This window comes from Monodon monoceros, unplaced genomic scaffold (assembly GCF_005190385.1).
Source record: "Monodon monoceros isolate NGI ecotype Baffin Bay Population unplaced genomic scaffold, NGI_Narwhal_1 Super_Scaffold_6, whole genome shotgun sequence".
NCBI classification, from domain to species: Eukaryota; Metazoa; Chordata; class Mammalia; order Artiodactyla; family Monodontidae; genus Monodon; species Monodon monoceros.
Genome location: NW_021703783.1, coordinates 17,387,076 through 17,408,394, shown reverse-complemented (window position 1 = coordinate 17,408,394; position 21,319 = coordinate 17,387,076).

The window sequence follows — 21,319 nt, the reverse complement described above, 5'->3', positions numbered from 1 at the left end:
GTGGAAAGGAGGGGTAGAAGAGTAGGTCAGAGAGATTCGATGAGAGGTGAACTCAACCTGCTGGCTTTCAAGAAGGAAGAAGGGAGCTACAAACCAAGGAATGTGGGTGGCATCTGGATGCTGACAGCCAGCAAGGAAACGGGGTTCTCAGTTCTACAACTGCAAGGAACTGAATTTTGCCAACAGCTTAAATGGGTGAGGAAACAGATTCTCCCCTCGAGCCTCTAGAAAGGAACAGGGCTGAAGCCAACAGCTTGGTTTTAGCCTGGTGAGACCCACGTCAGACTTATGACCTGTGGAACTGTAAGATAAACTTAAGTCACTCGGTTTGTGATCATTTGTTATGGTAGCAATGGAAAACTAATACAAGTTCTCATAAGTTTAAATTGTAGAGATATAGTTCAAGTATCAAGTTACCATAGTTATGCCACTTACGGTAACATCTAATATGAAATGCTTCGCAGACTCAAGGTACAATTGTAACTTTTATTTTCCAATTAATTTTTTAATTGGAATACACATCTGAATAATTAGCAGAAATCCATAATCTCCAGTCTTTGAAGTCATCGTCAATTCTGGGGGCTTGAAACAGTCCCCCAGATATTCAATCAGCTTCCAGAACCTCTTTGGTTTGCATTTGCTTCTCACTGCCACATGGTGTCGCTGTTGGAATGGGTTCCACACAGTAGAAGATGGTCTTCTGCAGCAAGGGTGCCAAACCGGCCAAGACTCCCATACAGGTTTCCAGGATTCTTTAGCAGGTAATTTCCTCCATGCCTACTCCATTCGAGGAAGGCTGCCAAGTTTCAGTTCCTAGTGCTCAGCAGCTGTCAATTGAGTTGTGAGAGCTATATATTCTAGATGTCAGGTTTTTTTTAAAAATACGTATTTTGCAAATATTTCCCCTCAGTCTGTGGCTTATTTTGTGTTCCTTAAACATTATCTTTTGAGGAAAAGAAGTGTTTAATTTTGATGAAGTCTAATTCTTTTTTTTTCTTTTTTGGTTTGTGCTGTGTTCTATCTAAGAAATTTTTGCCTGATGAACCTCACAAACATTTTCTAGAAATTTCACAGTTTTTGGCTTTACATTTGGGTACATGATCATTTCAAGTTACATTTTTATATGGTGTGAGGTAGGGGTCAAGGATTCATTCATTCATTTGCTTGCATATGGATGTCCAATTTCTCCAGCAATGGACAATGTTGACTAGCTTTTCTACATTGGATTGACATGGCATCTTTGTTGAAAATTGATTTTTAGTATATACAAGTATAATTGATTTTTTACATTGATCTTGCATCCTGCAGCCATGTATTGATTCTAGTAGATTTTTCCGTGTTTCTTTGGAGTTTTCATGTAGACAGTCATTTTATAATTGTACATGGGGACAGTTTTATTTATTCCTTTGAATCTAAATAGCTTATATTTATTTTCCTTGTTCCTTACTAAATTGGCCGTATTAATTATTACCTTATTAAATTATTAAGTAAATATAAGGTAGAGTGATAAGGGTGGATATTCTAGCCTGTTCCAGACCTCAGGGGGAAGGCATTCACTATTAAGTATGATGTTATCTGTGGGTTTTTCCAACATGCTCCGAATATTATCAAGTGCTTACTCTCCATCTACTGAGATGATCAGATGAATTTTCTTCTTCAGTTTCCTGATATGGTGAATTACACATTGATTTTCAAACGTTAAAACCAAATTTTCAAATGTTAAACAAAATGTTCCCTCCTTTTTTATTTTCCAGAAGTTTGTCTAAAATTGATGCTATTTTTTTCCATAAATGTGTGATAGAATTTGCCTATGAAGCCATCTAAGTCTTGAGTTTTCTTTGTTCAAATATCTTTAACTATAAATTGATTTTATTGAATTTATTAATAGATATGGGGCTGTTCAGGTTATCTTTTTCTTCTTGTGTAAGCATTGGTAGTTTGTGTCTAAGTAATTTGTTTTTTCTGATTTGTGGTTTATTGCTATAAAGTTATTAATACTAGCTCCTTATTTATCTTTGTAATATTTGTGGGAACTGTAGTGATGTATCCTCTTTAATTCCTGATATCGGTAATTTGCGGCTCCTCACTTCTTTTCTTGATAAGCTTGGCTGGAAGTTTATGTCATTAATTGACTTTTTCAAAGAACCCGCTTTTGGTTTTATTGATTTTTCTCTATTGTTTTTTCCTCTGTTGTCAATGCTATTTGAGTCTGCTCTTATCTTTATATTTCCTTCCTGACACTTGTTTTGGTTTAATTTGCTCTTATTTTTCTAGTTTCTTCTAAGGTGGAAGCTTAGATCATTGATTTGAGGCCTTTCTTCTTTTCTAATATATAAAAGTGAATGTGGGGCTTCCCTGGTGGCGCAGTAGTTGAGAGTCCGCCTGCCGATGCAGGGGACATGGGTTCGTGCCCCAGTCTGGGAAGATCCCACATGCCGCGGAGCGGCTGGGCCCGTGAGCCATGGCTGCTGAGCCTGTGCGTCCAGAGCCTGTGCTCCACAACGGGAGAGGCCACAACAGTGAGAGGCCCGCGTACCGCAAAAAAAAAAAAAAAAAAGTGAATGTGACACATTTCTCTACATACACTACTTTAAGAGGCTCCCCAAATTTTGAGATGTTGTTTTCATTAAATTCAAAGTATTTTACAATTTTCCGTTTTATTTCCTTCCGGACTAATGGGTTATTTATAAGAGTGTTGTTTAGGGATTTTTCCAGTTATATTTTTGTGGTGATAACAAGATCTAGTCTCTTAGCAACTTTGAAGCTTGTAATACAGTATTGTTGACCATAGTCACCATGCTGTGCGTTAGAGCTCTAAGACTTACATATCTACTCTTTGCAAGTTTGTACCCTTAAAAAACATCCTGCCAATGCCCACCCCATCTTCATCCCAAGCCCTGGTAACCACCATTCTGCTCCGTTTTTTATGAGTTTGGCTTTTTAAATTTTAAAATATTTATTATTAATTAATTAATTAATTTAATTTATTGATATAATTGACATGTAACCTTGTGTAACTTCAAGGTGTACAACATGTTGATTTGATACATTTATATATTGCAATAGGAAATAGCACCATACTGTTAACTAACACCATTTCTTTTTTGTGGTGGGAATAATTAAGATCTTTGTTAATTACAAAATTTTACAGTTTCTGAGCAATCAATTATTTATTGTAAAAGAATTAATATCAATTGAGAAACATTTCCAAATGCTGATTTAAATCTATATCCACTTATTGAGCTTGATAATGTCTCTTGCAAATGATTCAGAAGTTTTGATAAGGTTGGTTTATTTTTCATTGCTAAACAAGAGAATCATTTTATTATGTCTCTCAGATGTAACTTTTACCTGTGAGATTTAATTACCTCAATTAGCAAAAAGTATACTGCCACAGCAAAAAATATTATATAGTTGAAGATTCTCCTCCAGTATATCAATGTAGCGCTTTCATTGTGATGGTTTTTGAAGTAACTTTACATATACAAGGTTAATTGGAAAACTTGATACTCCTAGCAGTAATGTTTTCTTGACGGGAGATTATTTATCTGAGATTAAGGGAATTGATTAGATCTGTAGAGAAGATGACAGATGAAGCTTAGAATGAATGATGACCCAGACAGTGGTTAGAACACTTTTTCTCCATTTACATTGCAGTCAGTCACACACAGCATTTTATTCTCACAGGTAAGATTTTCAAGGAAACTGCTAGGCTTCAGATTGAGGGAACAAGAAGGATTCTTTTTGGCATAAGGATGAAGGTAACTATTTCATACCTTATAAGACAGAGGCACACATATATGTTTTAACAACAGAGTCATCTAGTTGAATTATTCTTGTCTGCCTTGGGTGATATTTGCTAGGTGTATTTAGAGAAATGGGTCTATTTACAGACACTCCCATCTCTTTCTCACTCTCTGAAATCGAGGAAATTGAGGAAGAGTCCTTTCTGTGTTTGCTTGGACACAGTTATGTTTGATGGGCCTTCACCAGAATATAAATTGATCAGTCTCCTAGTCCTCCGCTTTGAAATGAAGTACTCAGCCATCACTGGCTCCCAGAAACATTTATTAGCCCGTAAGGTTGTCCTCCGCACATTGGCACAAATATCTCATTCACCAAAGTGGTTATAATGATGGAAATAAAAGCTGAAGCATCAATTTGTAATGGGTGGAAGGAGGTGGGGAGCAGCTGTGTTCAGTGGATTGATTGCTGTTTGTACCCTTGGGCATTTTCCAGAAAGCCCTTTCATATTTATTCTTATCATGTTTCAGAGGCATGAACCTAAGGGACTGCCACTTAATGTCTGTAGTTGGGAAACTCGAGACCAATTTTCTTGGATGCTCAATGGGAAGGACATAGGTACCACTTTATCCCTCAGATTTTAGGTCTTAAATTATTAATAACCTGTTTGCAATTGCTTTTATTTTGTGTCAGCTGAACTTGGCATATTACAATGAGTTCTACAACCAACCAAGAGTTCTTGGCATATTACAAAGAGTTCTTAGTACATAATAAAGGCAGAGTAAATATTTATTACAGGTAAAATGAATGAAACTTTTGTTTTTTCTTTAAAAAAATTGAAATGCCATTGTTTAGGGTTCAAGATAAACTTTTAAGCATAAAGCTATTTAAGATAAAAACCAGTTAATTCTCTTAGTGCTTACGTATCTCTAATAGCTTTTACCATTTTAGTGTCATGCTGTCTGAATTTTAATCTATCCTAGGAGTTACTTTGTTTGTCTTTTTTATTAACATTTTATTATTTTTTAATCCCAATGTTTCAGGAGCTTTTATTTTATCACTTTTTTTTTGTAGGCTTGTTTTTGGGATTTCAGTTTTTGGAATCTCTGATATTTTAAAACTAAATTACTGGCCAAGAACCTTTCAGTCATTCTTTTATAAACATTCTGGTTTTAAATACCTACCATCTAAACAGCAATCAATCAAGAAAAGAATAAAAAGCCAATGAGGTCAATTATTCTTCTTTCCAAACTCCAAATTGATAGTCTTCAATTCTGATATCGGTTTTGTCTAATTATTTAAAGCTTTGGCAAATGTTTTGACAGGACATTTGATGTTAAGTGTGTTATTCTCCCTTCCTCCCTCCCTCCCTCTTTTTCTTTCCTTCTCTTTCTCTCTCCATCTCCCACCATTCTTCCTTCCTTCTTTCCTTCCCTCCTTTCTTCTTGCATTTCACAGGGATTTTCAAGATTCATTCTCCTAAGGTCACTTATTACATAAAAAGTTCAATGTATTTATTTTATTATTATTTTTAAAATATTTATTTATTTATTTGGCTGTGTCGGGTCTTAGTTGTGGCATGCGGCTCCTTTAGTTGTGGCATGCATGGGGGATCTAGTTCCCCGACCAGGAATCGAACCTGGGCCCCCTGCATTGGGAGTACGGAGTCTTAACCACTGGACCACGAGGGAAGTTCCCAGTGTATTTTAATGCATAAAACACCAGCCATCTAAGACAGTTCCATTTAAAATGACGAGAAGAAGGAGTAGTTTGCTCTAAAGTCCACATTCACTTTGAAATAAGAATTGTGCCTCCAGAGTGAAAAAGAACTGTGAATAGGCTTTGTCACTGTAATTATACTATCAGCCTGCAGAGGTTTGTTGGCAAAGGTGCTGGTGTTCAGGAGACTCTTCTAGTCCTGGATCTTCCACCCACCTAGTATCATTACTTCTTCCGCTTAAAGTCACCTCCATGGGGTGAGAAACTTGATCACTTAAAGAAGCCACCCAATCTCTCTCTTGAACATCACCTAATGCTAATTCTCCACATAGCCCTTACTACCCACTACTTGATATTTTCCTTGTTTGTTTCTTTTGATTATCCTCCTGGAATTTAAGCTTCAGAAGCTTTATGTCTTTTTTTCTTTGCTGAAGATCTGGCATCTAGAAGAGAGCCAGGAATATACCATATCTCATTGACTAGCATGACATCAACTGTAAGATACACCATCATTTTACATACGTATGAAAAAAAATGCCACCATTTATGCTATGGGACAATGCCTTCTTGTCACTTTAGGCGTTTAATTTTAATATATAGAAGAGCTCTTTTAGATTTGTTTAGAAAGAACATAAATTTATCATACATAGCAAAAATAAATTGCTTGAGCTATTCCTGAAACAACTTCTCACTCAGAATCCAGATCTCCAGTATAAATTTTCAGTGAAAGTTGCCAGTACATACATTTTTCCACACAATATCATGGTCTGTGTCATCAAGTGCATCAGTGAAGCAGTATTTCTTAAAAGATTGCTCCATTATTGTCTTCGTGATTTTTTTCCCAGATGGTGACACTCGCTCTGCAAGTTTTGATGCTTGTGGAAAGTCAATGCCTGGCAGACAGCAACTCTAAGACTCACCCAGATTTCAGAGAGGTCAAAATGTGAGAAACTGTACATCCATGCATTGCAAGAATAGGGTTGTAGATACTCAATAAATAAATGATTTTTGAATACTTAAAGAAATGACTCTTGGCAACTCTCTCTGTCCTTGGGCAAGCCAGTTTATTCCTTGAGCCTTATTTTTCTCATTTAGAAAATTAAGGTGTTAGACTAGAAGCCCCCTAAGATCATTTTTGCTAAAAGAAAAATTGTTAAGTGCTTTGTAAGGGGCTGTAGCTGTATAAGACAGTATAGTGTTGGTGAACCATTAAAAAATACTCTGTCCAACATGGTCTTCAAAGGTTCGAGGTTTCAGTTCAAACAGTAAGAATCCCACCTATCTGTCCTTTCAGATAATTGATGGGCGATGCAAGAGCTCAGCTCAGAAGGTATAAGGTATGTGGAGTGTGGGCATTCTCACCACACTTAGCTGGCCCCTTTCTTTCTTTTTTTTTTCTTTCTTCCTTCCCTGTGGTATGCGGGCCTCTCACTGCTGCCGCCTCTCCCGTTGCGGAGCGCAGGCTCAGCGGCCATGGCTCACGGGCCCAGCCGCTCCGCGGCATGTGGGATCTTCCTGGACCGGGGCGCGAACCCGTGTCCCCTGCATCGGCAGGCGGACCCCCAACCACTGCGCCACCAGGGAAGCCCTGGCCCCTTCCTTTATGTGCCTGGTTGTGGCTGGTGAGTGAGTATACAGCACACAGAGTACTGCCATTAGAGAGAAAAACTAATCATTGAGAGGATTTACAGACAGGAAGAAATAAATGTATGCTTAACCTCTACATGGCCTAAGATGTAAGGAAGGGATGACCTCTGGACCCTTTGCCAAGGTTAGAAAGTACTTGGAGGGGCCAAGCAGAGAGCAGGACTCAGGTTGCAGCTGTGGTAAGAGGACTATCTGGCCCGACTGCAGGTGACCCAATTGGGCAGAATTTTAAAAATCTTGGTTGTCAAGTTTTGTCTTGGTTTTCTCTATACACAGCCCTCAGAGTCTTGTATCTCCAGATGTGGCTGAATGGACACTTTGTGGATACAGAATTGTTCCTTTATAAGCCTGAAGTCAGGGCTTCCCTGGTGGCGCAGTGGTTGAGAGTCCGCCTGCCGATGCAGGGGACACGGGTTCGTGCCCCGGTCTGGGAAGATCCCACATGCCGCGGAGCGGCTGGGCCCGTGAGCCATGGCCGCTGAGCCTGCGCGTCCGGAGCCTGTGCTCCGCAACGGGAGAGGCCACAGCAGTGAGAGGCCTGCGTACTGCAAAAAAAAAAAAAAAAAAATTCTCTATAAGCCTGAAGTCAATGCCTACAAATTGGGGGAGCAACTCCATGAACCACCAGATAACCCATGTAGGTATGCACAACATCCAGCTAAAAATGTCTATAGGCGCTGCCCGGCATGACTACCTACACCAATTAATCTCTATGGCCTTGAACTTGCTGTATACCTCGCTATGTTTCAGGAGATCCTATCTTAGACACAGTGACCTCCTGCACATCAGTGAGAGGATTGAAACTAGAATAAGAAAAGCTGGGATTGGTTTCTCCTTTGTTTCTTCTATTACTGAAAGTATCCGACTATTGTAATTAATTGCTTCCTGCCTGTTTCTTTCCCTAGGTTATGAGATACTCCCCAGAGAACTGAGGAACAACAAAGAAGTACATTATTAACTAAAATCAGCACATTCCTTTTTTTTTTTATTTTTTTACCATCCTGGAATAGATAATTTATCGTAGTTTGATGCCTCAGGAAACATTCCATTTTGGTTACAAGACACAGAAAGAGGCTGTCTTAAACTTGCCTCACAGACACCTTCATATACTTGGCATGGTGCTAACGCCTCCTACTGCCGTGGGATTTCTTCCTTCTCAGCGTAATTGGAAATTCTCCTTCCAGGTCAGAATCAGAGAAGGATTAGAAAGAAGTCCATTTCAACATTTAAAGACCACTTCAAGAATACTTATAATATCCTGCCAGTTATGAATATATTACATTTACTAAAATTTTTTAAGTACCCTGCCAAATTTTTTCTTAATATTATAATCAAAAGTATTTAGTTATTGGTACTTCTGTAGCCACTGAAAATGCCAAGTAATTATATACAGAATATATTTTCTCCTTTGAAACTGCAAAGCCCCAGAGGTTCAGACTATAATGGCCACACTCTTCCAGATATATTATTCATTATAGACTAGCTCTCAAGAATCCTACATTATAGAAAACTAATTACCTGCTACATTTTAAACCACACGTATGCTAATTTACATTATGAGCATTTTGAACAATCTTTCACTCCAGGTCAACTATTTATTTATTTATTTTTTTAATAATAAAGGCACTGAACATTTTTTGGTAAAGCTTAAAAAAATTAGGGAAATTTGACTAGCGAAGAATTTGACAGAATTCATTATTAGATGCATGATAAACAAGTATAATGGAAGATGGGTAAGAAATTTATGTTCTGGGCCAACTGTTTAAATATAAGTCTTTATTGCTTTATGATTCTGTACAGATGCTAAGGCCTGAAATGGAGGTGATAAGAGATGTGTCTACCTATTGAGGATGTGAAAGACACCACTTGTCCGTTTGCAGGCAACACCTCGGAGAGGATGAGGTAGGATGCTTTTTCTAGGTGCCCTGCTGCCCGTACAAGGAAGCTTCCCAAAGGATAGTATATGGAATTATATGCATGGTAAATTTGGGTTTACAGTAAGTCCCCTACATACGCACCTTCAAGTTTCGAAATTTCAAAGATGCGAACGTGCGTTCAACATGTCCAATCACGTTAAGTTAGCTCGCGTGTCTGGCGTGCATTTTCACATGCGTGCATCCTCTACAAATGGTTGTGCTTTTGTGTATTTACTGTACAGGACTGTATAGAGTACAGTAGTACAATGTCTTTATCTCAAGGCCAGGATGTCTGGAAGCAAGCGTAAAAGCAGCCGTGATGTAGCTGGTGCTGCTAAGAAGCGCCAAGCGATAACAATGGAAGCAAAAGTGGAAATAATCGAGAGAGTGGGGCGAGGCTAAAAGAGGTAGACGTTGCTTATAGCAAGAATTGTTCAACCATCAGCACGATTCTAAAGACAAAATCATGGAACATGTGAAGTCTCCTGTGCCAATGATGTCGACAGTAATATTGAAGAAGCATGGGAAAGTGAGGGAGGAGATGGAGAAACTTCTCAGTGTGTGGATGCAGGGTCAGCATCAGCATCGAGTCCCGCTCAGCTTAATGCTGATTCAAGAGAAAGCTAAAAGCCTTTATGAAGACTTGAAGAAGGAACATGGCCAAGAATCAGAGGGCTCATCTTTTAATGCCAGCCATGGCTGGTTTCATTGGTTCAAGGCTAGAGCCAGCCTTCGCAATGTAAAAGTGAGTGGTGAGGCAGAGACTGCAGATACGGTAGCTGCCTGGGAATTTCCTGAAATGCTTTGAGAAATTATTGGTGAAGGCACGTATTTACCTGAGCAGTTTTTTTTTTTTTTTTTTTTTTTCCGGTACGCGGGCCTCTCACTGCTGTGGCCTCTCCCGTTGCGGAGCACAGGCTCCGGACGCGCAAGCTCAGCGGCCATGGCTCACGGGCCCAGCCGCTCCGCGGCATGTGGGATCTTCCCGGACCGGGGCACGAACCCGTGTCCCCTGAATCGGCAGGCGGACTCTCAACCACTGCGCCACCAGGGAAGCCCCTAAGCAGGTTTTTAATGTGGTTGAGACAGGACTATACTGGAAGAGGATGCCAAACCGAAGTTACATCAGTAAGGAGGAAAAGTTGATGCCAGGCTATAAAGCAACAAAGGATAGGCTAACTCTTGCTTGGTGGCAATGCTTCCGGCGATATGAAGCTGAAGCCTCTCAGTTTTTCAGAGAACACAAGGACCCTTAAAATCATAGCCAAGGGCTCTCTTCCTGTTGAGTGGAAGAGTAACCCCAAAACCTGAGTTACACAGACCAGTTTCCAGTACTGGTTTTTCCACCACTTTATCCCAGAGGTAGAGAAATATTGCTTGGAGAATGACATCCCATTCAACATTCTTTTGCTGCTCGACAGTGCTCTGGACCACTCCCCGCTCAAGGACGACTTTCATCCCAATATCAAAGTAGTGCGTCTGCCACCGAATACTATGTCCCTCATCCGACCTATGGACCAGGGAATTATAGCGACTTTCAAGAAATATTTATGTCACACTTTTCATCAGGCAGTAAACGCAAGTGACGAATCAGGAACAACATTTTGACAGTTTTGGAAGGACTATAACATCTACAATGCCATAAAAAACATTGACTTTGCTTGGCATGAGGTTACGGCCATCACCGTGAATGGGGTTTGGAAGAACCTTTCCTTGCTGTTTGTTCACGATTTTTGTGGATTTGAGAAGGTGGATGAGGAGTCCAAAGAGGTCTTCAGCAACTCAGTGACCCTCAGCGAGTAGCTGGAGCTAGATCTGCAAGAGGACGACTTCACTGAACTCCTTGTGTGCAACACGAGGAGATAACTAATGAAGACCTGATGGAACTGGAGGCCCAGAGAAAGGATGAAGAGAGACAAGAGGAAGAAGTAACTGAAGAACTGAAGAGATTCACAGTGCAGGAAATGGCAAGGGGATTTTCTTTATTTGAGGAGGCACTGTTAGTATTTGAGGCACAGGACCGGAACACAGAACTGTACATGAAGGTTGCAGCAGCCGTTCAGAATGCAATCCAGTGCTACCATGTCATCTGTGACGAGAAAAAAAGAGCTACTACCCAGACATCACTGGATCATTTTTTCACGAGGGTAGATAGAATTCAATCCAGCGAGGAACCAGACCCTGTGCCATCAACGTCAGGCGTGAGTGAAATTGCAGCCTGCCCTCCGTCTCCTGTTGCTGACGATCCTTCAGCTCTACCATCTCCCGCCTCCTCTCCCTCCTCCAGTCAGTAACTCTTCCTGCCTGTTCACTCGATGCCAGCCCCTGTATGCCAGCTGTTGGACTGTACTGCTGTACTTTTCAAGGTACTGTGCTGTAAGATTAAAAATGTTTTCTTTATTTTTTGTGTTTGTTTGTTTTTTATGTATTATTTGTGTGAAAAGTATTATAAACCTACTACGGTACAGTACTATATAGCTGACTGTGTTAGTTGGGTATCTAGGCTAACTTTGTTGGACTTAACAAACAAATTGGACTTACGAACCTGCTCTCAGGATGGGACTTGTTCCTATGTAGGGGACTTACTGTACCCAGACCAGTCTGCTGTCCATTAAGTTTATTCTTTGCTACAGCTTTTAGGGAAGGATATTCAAAACTCATCTCATGTATAAGTGTTCAAAAACCCTGGGAAGGCCTGACATATTATCACATACAGAACGACCATAGAGAAAACTTCAACAATAATAGCAAACCAGGCACGACTGTATTAGTGACACCTAGAAAACAGAGCATTTCAAGTCAAGCTCTCTCCATTAACCCCATCACTCTGCCTTGAAGTCTCATTCATTTAGAATGCAATTAAATTCCTGCAAGATTCTTTATGAATTGTCCCCTTCCACCCTCTCGGATGGCAGTTCTTACCGCTGTCTCCCAGACATCCCAGCTTCCTCTGCTTTAAGGTGGCTACAATATCTCTTGTTCAGTGTTTCATAAGTATTTATACAGGTCTACAAAAAATATATATATAGGTGTACATATATATATATAATTATTTAAATAGCAGTGCTTTATAGTTTTCAAAGTACCTTTACCTTTTTTTTTTGATTTCTATCTTGTTTCCAGAAACTTTCTATCAGTTTCTACCAGTTTTCTAAAAACTCTCCTATACTTGATATTAGATTATTAATATATTGATATATAAAGTATATCAATTACTTTCAGTAGAATTAATTGATAGTGTAAACGAGTGAATCAGTGTGGCATGTTGGTGCCACTGAAAAAGTACAGCAAAAGATGGGAAAAGCGTGTTTATTTGCTGTCAGGAAATACATGAAAAAGTCAGTGGCACTTCAGACCCAGGGACACATACAGAATGAAAGTGAGGGGATGGAAAATGATATTCCATGCAAATGGAAGTCAAAAGAAAGCTGGAGTAGTAGCAATACTCATATCAGACAAAATAGACTTTAAAATAAAGACTGTCATAAGTGACAAGGAAGGACACTACATAGTGATCAAGGGGTCAATCCAAGAAGAAGATATAACAATTGTAAATATATATGCACCCAACATAGGAGCACCTCAATACATAAGGCAAATGCTAACAGTCATAAAAGGGGAAATTGACAGTAACACAATAATAGTGGGGGACCTTAGCACTCCACTTACACCAATGGACAGGTCATCTGGGCAGAAAATTAATTAGGAAACACAAGCCTTAAATGATACATTAGAGCAGATAGACTTAAATGATATTTATAGGACATTCGATCTGAAAGCAGCAGAATACATTTTCTTCTCAAGTGCACATGGAACATTCTCCAGGATAGATCACATCTTGGGTCACAAATCAAGCCTTGGTAAATTTAAGAAAATTGAAATAGTATCAAACATCTTTTCCAACCACAATGCTGTGAGATTAGAAATCAATTACAGGAAAAAAACTGTAAAAAACACAAACACATGGAGACTAAACAATATACTACTAAATAACCAAGAGATCACAAGAAATCAAAGAGGCAAAAAGGCACATGAACCCCAATGCTCATTGCAGCACTGTTTACAATAACCAGGACATGGAAGCAACCTAAATGTTCATCAAGAGGAATGGATAAGGAAGATGTGGTACATATATACAATGGAATATTACTCAGCCATAAAAAGAAATGAAATTTGGTCATTTGTAGAGATATGGATGGACCTAGAGACTGTCATACAGAGTGAAGTAAATCAGAAAGAGAAAAACAAATATCATATATTGATGAATATATGTGGAATTTGAAAAAAATTGGTATAGGCAATCTTATTTACAAAGCAGAAATAGAGACACAGAAGTAGAGAACAAACGTATGGATACCAAGGGGGAAAGGGGTGGGTGAGATGAATTGGGAGATTGAGACTGACATATATACACTATTGATACTATGTATAAAATAGATAACTGGGACTTCCCTGGTGGTCTAGTGGTTAAGAGTCCGTCTTCTAATGAAAGGGATGTGGGTTTGATCCCTGGTGGGGAAACTAAGATCCCACATACCACGGGGCAACTAAGCCCGAGCACTGCAACTATTGAGCCTGCACACCACAAATAGAGAGCCCATACACCACAACTACTGAGCCCACGCACTCTGGAGCCCATGTGCCACAACCAGAGAGAAGCCCATGTGCTGCAACAAAGAGCCCATGTGCTGCAATGAAAGATCCCACGTGCTGCAACTAAGACCCAATGCAACCAAATAAATAAATAAATATTAAAAAATAAAATTAAATTAAAAAATAAAATCGATAACTAATGAAAACCTACTGTATAGCACAGAGAACTCTACTCAGTGCTCTGTGGTGACCTAAATGAGAAGGGGATATATGTATACGTATAGCTGATTCACTTTGCTGTACAGTATAAAGTAACACAATATTGTAAAGCAACTATACTCCAATGAAAATTTTTTAAAGTCAGTGGCTGCAGTGAGAGAAGGCAGATTGGAAGAAAGGATTTTATCCCAGTCCTTCTGGAATCAAGGTAGCATAAGGTGTACAGATGTAGAACAGAGTGACTCAGTGAGCTCGGATTCAATTAGTGGAAGGTAAAGAAGCTGCTTTTAGGGGAAAACTTGTGAATCATTAGACAACAGCATCAAACCAGAGTGAAAAGTCACGCATCCTTAGATTGGAAAATCTGTCCTGTTTTTATGCCTCTCTTGTATGAAGGTGATAATAGCTCGCTCCATCATGGTGCCACTTAATGAGAGTAGAAAACCTGGGCTCACATGCTCTCAACAGCAAGAATAATTAATATGTGTGTTCAGATTCTATTTATGCTTCTGCCGTGAATGGAAGTCATCTTCTAGGTTGAATGAAAACAATATTTTTAAAAAATTGGAGTATAGTTGCTCTGCAATATTATCGAAGTTACAGGTGTACAATATAGTGATTCACTATTTTCAAAGGTTATACTCCATTTATAGTTATTATAAAATATTGGCTACATTCCCTGTGTCATACAATATATCCTTGTAACTTATTTTTATACCTAATAGTTTGTACCTCTTCCTCCCCTAACCCTATATTGCCCTTCCCTCCCTTCCCTCTCCCCACTGGTAACTACTAGTTTTTTCTCTATATCTGTGAGTCTGCTTCTTTTTCCTTACAGTCATTAGTTTGTTGTATTTTTTAGATTCCATGTGCGGGTTATATCATATGGTATTTGTCTTTCTTGTCTGACTTACTTCACATAGCATAATGCCCTCCAAGTCCATCCATGTTGCTGCAAATAGCAAAATGTCATTCCTTTTTATGACTGAGTACTATTCCATTGTGTATATGTACCACATCTTTATCCATTCATCTGTTGATGAACACTTAGGTTGGTTCCATATCTTGGCAACTGTAAATGATGCTGCTAAGAACATTGGGGTGCATGTATCTTTTTGAATTAGTGTTTTTGTTTTTTCCATTTGAATGAAAACACTCTTACCTGCCTCATCGTAGCTCCTATTCCAGCCGCTGAGAACTGGGTATTGACGGAATGGGCTGTGCTCACTTGCTCAGCTCTCAGCTTTCCGCTCCTTTATTCAGGATATGACAAAACATCGACAGAAACTACTCATGTGTATTTGACAAATCTCCGAGGTTTTGAGGTGTGAAGCTAAATGGTTTGGTTTAAAAGCCAGACCACAGAAGAATGTTGAATAAAGGCGCTGTAAGCAAAAGGGAGGGTGAGGGCTTCCCTGGTGGCACAGTGGTTGAGAGTCCGCCTGCCGGTGCAGGGGATACAGGTTCGTCCCTCGGTCCGGGAAGATCCCACATGCCGCGGAGTGGCTGTGCCCGTAAGCCATGGCCGCTGAGCCTGTGCATCCGGAGCCTATGCTCCGCAACGGGAGAGGCCGCAACAGTGAGAGGCCCGTGTACCGCAAAAAAAAAAAAAAGAAAAAAAAAGAAAAAAAAAAAGGGTGATACACCCTTCTCCCTCCCCCAGTAAGCTTTTCAAAGCGACACTGGCCTGGCTCACAATGGGAGCCTCCTGCCATGAGCTATTGTATGGCAGACTGTATCTCCAGTTCCACATGCTTTTCAGAACTTTGCCTTTCCCCACCAAGAAAAGGGGTAATTCTTTTCTGCTTGAAATTGGAAATAGAATCCAAGGAGATGTTGGCCAACATCTGAAGCTACATTATAAAAAGGTGATACAGTCAGTCCCTCCCATCCCCACCCCCGCTCTCTCTCAATACTAGGCCTTGGAATCTAGCCACCATGTTTTTTTTTTAATTGAGGTGTAGTTGATTTACAATGTTGTGTTAATTTCTGCTGTACAGAAAAGTGACTCAGTTATAAATACATACACACAAGGTTTATCTCAGGATATTGAATATAGTTCCCTGTGCTATACAGTAGGACCTTATTGTTTATTCATTTTGTAAATATTAGTTTGCATCTACTAACCCCAAACTCACATCTATGCCTTTCCCCCCCACCCTTGGCAACCACAAGTCTGTTCTCTATGTCTGTGAGTCTGTTTCTATTTTGTAGATAGGTTCATTTTTGTCATATTTTAGATTCTACATATAAGTGATATCATGGTATTTGTCTTTCTCTTTCTGACTTATTTCACTGGTAAACTCTAGTTGCATCCATGTTGCTGCAAATGGCATTATTTCGTTCTTTTTTATGGCTGAGTAGTATTCCATTGTATACCTGTACCACATCTTCTTTTTTTTTTTTTTTTTTTTTTTTGGTACGTGGGCCTCTCACTGTTGTGGCCTCTCCCGCTGCGGAGCACAGGCTCCGGATGCGCAGGCTCAGCGGCCATGGCTCACGGGACCAGCCGCTCCGCGGCATGTGGGATCTTCCCAGACCGGGGCACGAACCCGTGTCCCCTGCATCGGCAGGCGGACTCTCAACCACTGTGCCACCAGGGAAGCCCCCACATCTTCTTTATCCGTTCATCTGTCAACCTAGCCACCATAGTTTGAAGATTAAATGTGAGGAGACCACATAAAGAAGCCATCAACCCCAACAGCCAGCATTACTGCCAGACATATGAGTGAGTTTTAAGCTGATTCCAGCCCTCACTTTGTTATGCAGCAACTGGTAAGGAATAACAGATTTCAAGTTCTTTGCTCACTGACTTTCATTTTGGAGGCTCACCATGTTCAAATTCTACGTGGTTTTCTTTGGCTTCTGCACGTGTCATATATTTCACTTGGAGTGCTCTTCTTCTGAGGAAATACGCATTCTTCATTTTTGTTCCCTAACGTAACTCAAAATCTCTTTTGAGACTATAGGGACTATTGCTATTCTCTTTATTCTGCATATCCCTACACACAATGATCTCCTATAGACTGTATTTTCATTCATGTTTGTTTGGTTTTTCTTTCTCTTTGCTTTCTCCCACAGAGTCAAGTCCTGAATATTGTGAATATTCAATTAGACTGCTAATGACTGGAATTTACCGGAGGGGCTGTGTGGTGTTGTAGGTTAAGAGCATTGGTTCCAGACCCAAACCACCCAGGTCAGGATAGTGGCTCTACCACTTGCCAGCAGTGTGCCTAGAATAAGCTACCTACTGTCTGTATCAGTCAGGGTTCTACTAGAGAAACAGAACCACTAGGAGATACACCCCCACACCCCCACACACAGAGATTTCTTTCAAGGAATTACACGACTGTGTGGTTTTGGCTGGGCAAGCCCAAAGTCTGTTTTCTTGCCACACCAGCTGACCAGATCCCAATCCTAGGCCACTCTAGCCATTTACCCTTTTCTCGCAAATTGGTGCTGGAACAATCTCTCTTTGACAGTAAACCATGTGTAGGAGGCCTCATCCAGTCTCGGGTCTGCTCTCTCTCCCCTTCCTCCCGGTAGCTATTTTCAACCTTGTCTCCTCCTCTCTACTTTGTCAGAGGAAGGGAAATCCCGTCTCTTTTTCTCAGGCTAGTTTCTGTAACTCAGTTTTAAGTCACTTCTGTGCAGTTTCCCCCTAAAACTTCTCCAAATTCTAGTCCATCTCTTATTTTCAAACTTTTCACTCTGCTTGTTCTTGATCTTAAAATATAAACGTGTTCCTACTCTTCCCTACATCGGGCTTTAGCTACTGGGCCTTCCTTTGTCAAACAAATTTCTTTCTTCTCCCAGCTTTATTGAGCTACAACTGACATATAACATTAACATTAGGTAAGTTTAAGGTATACACATGTTGACTTGATACATTGCAAAATGATTACCACCAGGGGTTAGCCTACACTTTCATCATGTTACCTAATTACTATTCTTTCTTCAAGTGAGAACATTTAAGATTTCCTCTCTTAGCAGCTTTCAAGTATTTAATACAGTATTGACTATAATCACTATGCTGTACTTCAATCCCCAGAAATTATTCATCTTATAATTCAAAGTTCTTGAGAAAGGCATAGGATTTGCTCTTTTTACATCCTCACTTGTCATTCACTCTTCCATGTGCTAAAATCTGACTTCTACCTCAACCTTTCCATTGAAACTGCAGTCACAAGGTTGATGGCCTAAAGCGTGGCTCCAAGAGATGACTAGAAAGCACCTTCAGCAACCTTGTTCAAATCTCTGTAGCTCTAGACAGTGCTCACCACTCTACCCTGCTCAAACCCCTCTCTTCTCTTGGCGCCCATGACACTCTTCTTATAATGCATATCCCGTTAATATTTATAATTTCTCAGTCATCCGTTTGCTCATATCAATAAGACTTTATGTATTTTTCTCATATTCTCCAATCAAATGTGGAAGAACCTGCACTTAGTCCAAAGGGGCCAGTCCCATGACGTGTCAGGTGAAAAAGGAACTAAAGACTCTGATCAACCCATTGGGAAACCAGTTTTTCAGCTGCTATTATGTCTGTCACTGCCTCTCAGCGTTAGTGTGGAAAACCCATGAGACGTGGAGCCTTCAGTTCTCTTCTGTGAACAAAGAAAATGCTGACCTAGTTGAAAAGGTGGGTTTACCTAGACATAAAAGAGGTTGGGAACTTATATACGGCCAATTAAAAAAAAAAAAATCTTGCCTAACTGGGCATCGTCACATTTCATGTAGAAGTTATTTTTCAATTACATGAAAATATAAATATTTCTCAGAATTTAGTCACTTCATGTAGGTTGGACATATAAAATCTATGTTATTTTATATATTTTGGGGGGGCAAACTAATTCTATTAGCATTAACTCCTTTGTTGATTATTTATTGACTGTGATTTCAACAGTTCCTGGCTTATACAGTGTTATTGGTGTTAAATTTGTGGGCTGTAAGCTTAGGGGATACATTTTGTAATCCACCATCTGCCATGAAAATGTATGATAGTTTAGGGATGTCAAACTATCAAGTATAGAGGAAGCTAAGGGGCTATATAACCACTGCCTCAAGTGGCTAATGGATAGCTGTAAAGAAAATGCGATCAACAAAAGGGGGTGTGAATGCCTCGAGGTAAATAGGATGAGCCAGTAGATTTCCAAAGAAGACCAAACAGGAAGAAATACACTGAAATCATAAGCGAAGGTAGGACACCAGCTCCATCTGTGTTGTTCTTCATTTCCACTTGAACAAACCACAATAAAAACAGCTGACATTTCTATCATGCTTCTTATATACAGATACTACTTCGAAAGCTTTACATCTATTAACTTTTTAATCTTCATGCAACAATCCTGTGAAGGACAAATTTTACTCTCCTCATTTTTTATTTTGTGGACTCCATGAAACACAGAATAATGAACTCTTTTCCCCAAAGTCACACAGCTAGCAGTGGCAAAACTGTCATTTCAATTTAAACTATCTGAGCACAACATTGCAATAAACCTGGACAAAACTCTCTGAATCCATTTCCCCAAAATGAGCGATGACCGCTGTTTCTGTTTTTCTTTTAAAACATTTTTTATATCACTTCCTCTTTTGCCACAAGAGAAGAGCGAAAAGGGCAAGTGATACTCTAGAACAAGGAAGTGCTTCTCCCCTGGGTACTTCTTATAATCCCCAAAGACAATAAAAACAAGAAATTACTGCTGCTACTCCTGGGGCATCAGGGAGGTGCTGGAGGGCAGTGGGATGGCGGGCCTGGGAGCCAGGGGAGGGGCATGTGAGAGGGTCAGAGTGTTTTGAGGGCTTCTCCCAAGTCAGCGGTATGGTCGGAGTGTTTTGAGGGCTTCTCCCAAGTCAGCGGTATTTTGGGTATTTATAATCCTTAGAAAAAGAAAGATGCACGTCTTCTTCTATTCCACTCTAGATTATTGGAAGCTGCTAAAATAGAAATAACTGCAAATGTGGAAAAAGAATCTTCTGATGGCCTTTTACTGGGTACATATAAAGTCATGTCTTGCTGATACTCCTTGTGGAGACTGAGGTGCTTTGATATTTATGTTGTTGAGGTTATAAAAATAAAGAAGTGGAAGAACTGTAGAAGTGAATCAACAAGACCACTTCCTAATATGGAACATATTCCCATTCTTACGGACAAAACTGTTTTTTTTTTTTCGGCACGCGGGCCTCTCACTGTTGTGGCCTCTCCCCTTACGGAGCACAGGCTCCGGACGCACAGGCTCAGCGGCCATGGCTCATGGGCCCAGCCGCTCCGCAGCATGTGGGATCTTCCCGGACCGGGGCAGGAACCCGTGTCCCCTGCATCGGCAGGCGGACTCTCAACCATTGCGCCACCAGGGGAGCCCCCAAACTGTTTTTTGAAGGACATGATTTTTCTTCCGCAGATCCAAAAGACTTATTTTTGTCTTTTTGCTCTTTGGACTGTAGATCTTGGAAAAGGGGAATCTATTTTCACATTTCAATCTATTTTCACATTTCAATAATAAGCCTCAACAGCCTCTGTTTAAATACTTCCTGTGACAAGAATGGCACTACTCACAAGACAGCTTATTCTATTTTAAGAAATACAACTCAAAGTATGAGAACATTGATATTGACAATCGGTAATTGTCAGAAAATGCTTTCATGATGTGTAAGTACAAAATATTCCTCATGGTCTGTGGCCGAGAAAAAGTCCATCTGACAGAGGTGTAGTCAGAACATTGTTTGGGGTCTTTACCAGTTTAAAGGATTCCTCAACTCTTCCTTATCTCCCCAATCCGTGTCTGGCCCCGTGGTTGCCCCTGAATGCTACTGTTCATTCTCCATGCTCACCCCAAACTGGGACCTGAATCTAGGGACACGTTTTACTGCAGTCCCGTACTCGGCGACACCACCCGGCTGAGTTCTGGCATAGAGCAATCCTCCCAGTAGAATTTTTAGAATAGCAAACCTCTGCGATTCTATTTCCTAATTTTCAACTTGAGACAGCTTTTAATTTTTCTGACTTGAAGAGCCAGACCTCTAGCACAAAGAGCAACGTTGTTTCAAAATAGCATTGAAAAACTGTACTGGTAAACAAGAAAATTTCCCCTTTTAATTATATGCTGACATGAACAAGTTAAAACTCGAATGAGACAAGAGTTATCTTTTTAAAAATAAAATAGCCACATTGAAGTTCCCAGTGTGGCTCCATGACAATGGATACTACTCAACACTCGTCTGGGAAAAAGAGTTGGAGAAGTAATTACTAGAAGTTGATTGTGTAATATTGGATTTGAAAATCATCCAAGATGTGAGTGTTGTCCTGGAATGGAAAGTTATGATAGCCCCAAACACCACAAGGTAATATTTGTTACAAGTGGTCTTGAGAGAATATGTATTGGAAGGAAACAATATCAATATTTTTAGCTGTTTTCCTTCAAGAGTGAGAGTGTAACAGATACACACTTGAAACAGTAAAGTGATGTATTTTTCTTCCCTTT